This window comes from Medicago sativa, chromosome 5 (assembly GCF_051527215.1).
Source record: "Medicago sativa cultivar Bolivia chromosome 5, Bolivia_mono, whole genome shotgun sequence".
In the NCBI taxonomy this organism is placed as follows: domain Eukaryota; kingdom Viridiplantae; phylum Streptophyta; class Magnoliopsida; order Fabales; family Fabaceae; genus Medicago; species Medicago sativa.
Window position 1 is genome coordinate 45,140,614 of NC_140753.1, and position 7,443 is coordinate 45,148,056.

At 30.2% G+C, this 7,443-nt stretch overlaps 1 long non-coding RNA gene across 13 annotated transcripts; it reads right to left on the reverse strand.

Annotated features, from left to right (window-relative positions):
• Positions 1-706: 706 nt before the first annotated feature.
• On the reverse strand, positions 707-4,897 carry LOC146922381 (uncharacterized). 13 transcript variants are annotated; one of them, XR_015012449.1, is made up of 7 exons: positions 4,291-4,897; positions 3,638-3,742; positions 3,411-3,553; positions 3,233-3,321; positions 2,747-2,830; positions 1,075-1,165; positions 707-1,002 (listed from the first exon to the last, which is right to left on the reverse strand). It is a non-coding gene; the product is annotated as an uncharacterized LOC146922381 (long non-coding RNA). The 13 variants fall into 13 exon arrangements; XR_015012447.1 differs by having other exon boundaries at positions 1,075-1,243; XR_015012443.1 differs by having other exon boundaries at positions 2,747-2,834.
• Positions 4,898-7,443: the final 2,546 nt, after the last annotated feature.

Sequence of the window (7,443 nt, forward strand, 5' to 3'; positions counted from 1 at the left end):
ATTTTCCGTCGCACAATAATGTAAATTTCCGTCCCAATTAAAATCTGGGACGGAATTTGCGACAAAATTCTTTAGTCGCAAAATCGACTGTCGCAAATTGATGGGGACGGAATTTTATCATCTGTCACAGATTTGGGACGGAATTTGGGACGGAAATAATTATTTGTTTTAATACAACTTTTTAATTCCGTCCCAATATTGTGACGAAATTCTATGATTCCGTCCCATTGTGGTGACGAATTTTGTGACGGAATTCGTTAATTTTCAATTTGATTTATATTTTAAAATAATTGTTGGGACAAATTTATATAAAATATTTCTCACAAATATATTATGTGTGACAGATGTTATTTATAATATTCTGCCAAAATTTTAATATTTTTATATCATGCTAATTAAATTGTGTGATATCCAATTCAAAAATTCATTCCAAATTACAAATCAATGTGTAAACATCAATTGTTACATAAAGAACATATAATATCTAATATCTAAGTATCTCGAATAACAAAATGTATTATCAACATATCCAACTTCCAAATGTTGAAGTTCTAATCACTTGTATGTCTACAAAATATCAAACTCAATATTTTGTAAATTCCAAAGCCATCAATTAACTCATCTGCATCTATACCATCATTTCCATTGTTTCCACGAGTAGCATTACCAATAGAAGGATCATCATCCAAATACACACCACACGACAAAAAAAAAATAAACAAGCAGCAAATCCATAAAACTAAACTAAGACCAGTAATGCAGCAACAAAAAACCATAAGGCCAAAACTTGATTCTAAAACTTCCTCTTCAACCCTCTATTAACACCTATAAGATTTTTTTTGATGAACCTATAATTTTATTTTACCAAGCCTATGTGTAATTTTGTCATACCATAGTTGGATTACCAAGCTTATGCAGTATAAGAAAATCCGTTAAGTTGGATAGTAGCTCATTTGAAGAAAGCTTGAAGAAGAACACCCAAATTACAGCCAAACATGCAAACTACAAAAGAATTTGGATTCAGTATAAACTCTGCCTTAATTGAAGTGGCATAAAATTACAATATAAACTCACAATTAAGATGTTACACTATACGCTTCCAGTCAATCGATTCCACTGTTTCCAATTTCGTAAGAAAACTCCTTTCAGCCTTGCTTCTTGGTTTCTGCAACGTTAATGAAAAACTCAAGTAATTTCAATAGTACTTGAGGTTGCTGCAGCTCTAACAAGTGGAATCAAAAACCTAAATTTAGAAAACTGTAAAGATCAGTAGAACGTAGTAAACAAACAAATAGTGACCTTCATTTCATACAACAAAAAATCCTTTTAAGTTCTTTACTCAAGAATATGAAAATTTCAAGTAAAGTGTGTGAGTTATGCTAATGGAATACTTTATATTCAAGTTTAATCAGATCTAAGAGTAACTAAAGCAGGCAAAACATGATTTGGTACACCCTAGTAGAAAAAGATCATGCATAAATCATTCTCAACCCAAATAATCCCTGCATAAACCAGTCCCAAAATCCTACACATTAGCTATGTCCAAAGCACTGTTGATACACCCCAGTAGCAACCAAAGAAGTAAAAATTCAACGTGCCTAATGAAACTATTGAATAGTAATTATGTGCCAACTTAACAAGCAGCAACCTTGTCAAAATTTTCAAATTCAAGGTAACAAACCCCTTCACATTATTTATTGTAATGTTACTTATTATGTCATAAAATACATCATAATCACCCACACTACCTCATACACAACCACAGATAGAAGCTTAGTTAAAATTCAAACAAACTATCACATTTGGAATGACAAATCACAACTGATAAACAAAGTTTCATATGATTATACCTTCTCAACAAGCAAATGAAATTAAGTCTTAGCAAAAAAAACATCACAACAACATAAGAGATTTGAGGGAAAAAAATAGGAGTGAGGATGAAAGTAACATATGTCAAAATTACTATCATTATCTAGTAAGTTGTCAATTTGTTCAACTTTAGGAGTAACCGGTAACACTTGCACGTTCTCAACTTTTTGGAAAGCATTTGTCTAACTTATTTCACAGCCTCTTGCATTGATTGTGCTTCTTGCCTTTGTCTTGATAACCACCAACCAGTTTGTATTATCACGTTCTTTAGGAGTAACCAGATTGTAGCTCACAACATTTACTTTTATCTTCTTTGTTTCAAACTAATATCAGCTACCAAGAAGAAGCAAAAAGAAAGCAGGCACTAAACTAAAACTATCATCCTTTTTGAAATGGCAGGTCTAATTTATCATTCTCAAAAATCCTAGACAAACTTGTAAATTATATAACAAAACTTTGGTCATCATGACAAGAGAATCGAAGAACCATTGCAGTCAGTTCACCTATTTTCATTACATTTCATTTGGTCATTTGTATTCACTATTTATGTCATGAATGGTTACAAAAACAACCCTACAACTTGTATATAATTTACAACTATATTTGTAATTGAATAAAGTTAACCAAAACTCATAGTGTCGTATCTACGTCAATTCAGCTCAAATGAAAAAAACAGAAGCACAAATAGATTTGGGGCGTCATGGAACAACATTAAACACCAAATATAAACCTCCTACACATACTAAACACCCAAGACACTTGAAAAAATGCAGCAGAGGCAGAAACATAGAGAAATCAAAACAAAGAAAACAAAACTAATATGAAAAAATTATCATAATAAAAGAGGTGAAAGTAAAGAATGAAAAAGTTGGAAGACCTGGGTTTAGAGCTTCCATCACCGGTCGTGTTTAGCTAGATTAGGAGCTTTAAATCTTTCTCCTTTCTATTGGATTTAGACGGTCTTCCTTGAACTCAAAACAAACGAAAACAAACGAAAATTAGTGGCAGAAAAGTGACACTTAATTTCAACAAATTAATAAACAAACAATCAATATTGACTAGTGACTCGAGTATGCAAACAAAGCTACCCAAATTCATCATTGTACAACCCATATTCAATGCTACCATTTTATCTAGTTAAAGCTCTAATGGTAATATTGTTATTGATGTTACTCTGTTCAAAACCTTATTGACGTTACTCTGTTCAACATTTGAATTAGCACGTATATTAATTCAAAACAGGCCCCCGCACAAGCAAACATAAAAGATTGGCTAAGTATATAACTGATTTGAAGGATTTAAAAGTATATAATCACAATTAACTTGGCAAAAATACAATCGTGATTCTCAGACTAGTCAATACCTCAAGCTTGTTTTCCCAATCAGAGCTAAATCGATTGCTTAAAATTGGATCAGCCTTGACAACAAACCGAGGAAGTTCTTTGAAAAAATCTGCAATGTTGTTCAATACAAGATAAACATAACAGTTAATAAAAGACCAAACTACAAACTCTAATACTAGATAAAGGTCAGAAAAATACTTAAGCTTTGCTGTTCTCAGTATTCGACACAAGGTAAGACCAGTATTCTCAATCTCATCTTTTTCACTCTCCTCATTTTTCTGAGTCAGCCTCTTGATAGAGTATAAAATAAAAGCAAACCAGCACTGCTCTGCTTCTTCTGTCTGAAAAGATTTATAAACCTCATGACTTCAAATAAAAACTTCAACGACAAGTGGATTTCGTACGAGAGTTATGTACATACGTACCGTTCCATTTCCGATTGATGAAACATTTGCCATGAGAAGATGTTTGGTTTCTCCAAACAGATCCATTGCTTCTTTACAGGTTTTCTCCTCCAATGCTAGCTCATTCTGCTACAAAAAAAGAGAGAAAGTCACAATATATAAAAATTATCCTGTCACAAAAATATTATATTATCTCGTAGGATTATCTCGTAACACCAAAACAACCTAACAGCACAAAACTGAAACACCAAAAGGCCAAACAGCAGAAGCATCAAAAGCCAGTCGAGAGCTATAACAGCAGAAAACTTAAAACTGCTAAGCTGCCACTAAAACACCAAAAACCTGCCACTGTCCACAAACACAAATGCAGTCTATATCCTCAAATTACGTCCTGAGCAACCCATCAAAGTAAAAATTAATATCATGAAAGGGAAAGATACAAGAAACTTACATGAATCAAAATGAAGTAACTAACTTTGTGAAAAATAAATTTTTTGATTAACCCACTAACCAAACTCTAATTTTCAACAAATTCGTTTATCAAAAACCAAAATTTCAACAAACCCATTTCATTAAAAACAAAAATTTCAATACAGAGCATACAAATAACAAATAGAAAATTGAACATCTCCTATATTGGGGAACAAAGCTGACAAAGAGAGGAAATGACGAACCTGAGATTGCACAGAACAAATATGTCAAACATGAAACGGAGAGAACGAATAAACCGTGAAATGGCGGAGAAGGGAACGATGTGGTCAGAGATGAGAAGGAGATAGCGATGGAGACAAGAGAGCCTTCAGTGGAGTAGATTGAGAGAGTGAGATGGAAGTTGGGGATATTAGGGTTTCAATGGGAGAGAGATGAACGATACAGAGAGAGAAAGTTAAATGAATTGGTATTGAGTTTTTTGATACTTTTATCTTAAAGGATTTTTTTTTCATTTAAATTAATAATTAATATATCAATTGTGACAGAAAATAAAATAACATTCCGTCACAACAGTGGCGCCAATATTCCCGCTTCCGATTTCCACTAAATTTTGAATTAAAATAGCCTCGGTTGAGACGGAAATACAAATTCCGTCCCAAATTTGCGACTAAAACTTCAATCCGTCTTAAATTGGGGACGGAATTTTGATTCCGTCTCAAATAAAGTAAATAAATTAAAATAAAATATTTGTAATAGAAAGGCGTCGCAAATTCCGTCCCGATTTAATTAATTTGGGACGGAAAATAAATTCCGTCACGAAGTTTCGTCTCAATTTGACAGTTTTCTTGTAGTGATCCTATAAGCGTGTTTTTTAAGTTGGAATATGAAAAGAATATGGCTAGCCACTTATAAATCAAATTGCTCTAGATTGTTCCGCAATTTAATTAAACTACGTACAATGTGTAGTTAATAATGTCTATCCCTTTTTTAAGTGTTGCTTATTTGGATTTGGTAACATTATATATTTAATGAGGACATATCCGGAAATTTGTTAACAAAATTACATTAGTTAATGTGCTCTTTGGTCTTGATGATTTTTGGTTTTCTTTATTATATCAAGGACCGAAGGGAGTATTTCCTTTCAATTTTTTAAAGATGTTTTATTCAACCGCAAATTTGTAGGCTACAATTCAATCTCATATCATCTTTACATCCACAATATCCTTTTTCATTCTTTATCCACAATAATGTCTACACCATTTCTCTATTTAATGTTTCCGGTGTACGAATGTTTAAATCTTGAATTATCTAATTCTTCCATGTACCAATGGTGAGAGAGCGATAGTTTGGGGACTAATTTCACTGTTTATTCCTCGAAAAATGGTCATAGATAACTCGTTGAAAACCAAAATTGTGACGACATAGTGATTGATTATAAGATGTTTCTCAACATCAATATAATATTATAAAGCTAAGGTTTGTAATTTGTCATTTGATTTGCATGTTTGATGAGTAAATCTCTTAGTTTGTCATTTGAAATCGTTAACACTTAATATTGTATATTATGTATTTAATGTTTTGGAAAAGAAAAAAAAATTTGGACGGTGAAGTGTCATGTCACTAAGCTCTTGTTGAAAGAATGTCACCAAGCTTTGTTGTGATCGAAAGTTGAGATAAAATACATTGAATATTTTGCTTTGTTAAAAAAATCTAATTCATTAATAGCTTAGATGATAGCAAATTGAGTTAACTTTTCACTATTAACAATTTCTTCACTTTTTCTTTTGCTATTATTAATAATAGCTTAGATGATAGCAAATTGAGTTAACTTTTCACTATCAACAATTTCTCCACTTTTTATTTAGCTATTGTTTCAAATAAAATGGTTGAAAGAGAATATCAAATTACCAACAATTGCACTACATCAATGTTGTTACCTCCACATTGAAATTGCCATTAATGATTTTTATTCATTTAAAACATAATTAACATTTTTTTAATGACACACTTCTTAGTTCCTTTATAATGACATTATGAAGATGATACAATTGATGTACAATTAAGTGGAAAAATCATTTCATTACCCATATATGTAAAATAATATATTCTTTTTCCTAAAAAAAATATATATTCTTTTCACTTTTTTTATTACTTTCTTTCTTTTCACCTTTTCTCTTTTATATGATAGAAAATAATGTTACAATTTCTCTAGGTGCTTGGGTATTCAACCGAGTTTCTCATGTTGAAGAGAGAAACTCTCTACCAAGTGACTTCTTGGGAGACAATATTACAATTTAAAAATGACATTAATGATTTTAAAATGATATATTCTTTTCACTTTTAACTTTTTATCCGTAATTTTTTTTTTGATGAAACTTTAAAATATCACTTTATGATTTATTACAAAATATTCATGAATGACTATTATACATTTAAAGTGAAAATAACACAATTTTTGTTGCATTTTTTCCACAAACAATGTCAATTTGGATTAGAAAGAGAACATCAAGTTTGAATTCGGATTAAAAAACGTAATATTTAAATAAAAAAGTTACCATATTGATTTATGGGGTTTTCAACCTCAATATTTTGATTTGTGAGTTAATGGTAATAATTAACATTAATATGCTAATTAAAAAGAATTTAATGGTAATTTATAAATAATCATATATTTTGATATTTTTTTCTTTGACAAAATGCAAATAAATATTTTAATATTTTCACGATTCAATGACAATTAAAAAATGAAAAATAGACATAAATCATGACAATTCATAATGGCTCCTAATCTATAAAAAAATTGCATAATTAAAAATCACGAAAATAACAAAAAATTGCATATGATTAGTTTATATCACAAAAGTAGCCATGAAATTCTTGTGTTTGTTTAAAAAACGACTTAATCGTAAAAAATATAAATATAAATAAATCATATACACTTTTTTCTTAGAAAACATGACATTAAAAAAATGCTTTTTTTTTAAAAAATAATGGAAAAAATATGACTAACGTTAAATCAATAAAAAAATAATGGAAAAAATATGACTAACGTTAGATCAAAAAATTAACATGCTAATAAATCATAAATTAACCTTGTTATCCGTCAAAAAACCATTACCAAAGAATAGGAAAGTTTGTCTTGTACATGTCTCTCACAACAATAAGCAAACATTTTTTTTTTTTGAAGAAAAACGATTTGAACCATGATATTCCAATTTTCTTTAAAATGGAATACATTAGAACATAATCACACTTGATGTCATTTGGTTTTACAAAGCAACAAACAACAAATAATGAAAAACAAAGAGGTGAAAAAAAGTAGGATAGAAGCATGTGATGTGCAATGTTGTTGATATGGATATCTAATTTATACACATATATTGTGGGGTAGTTTA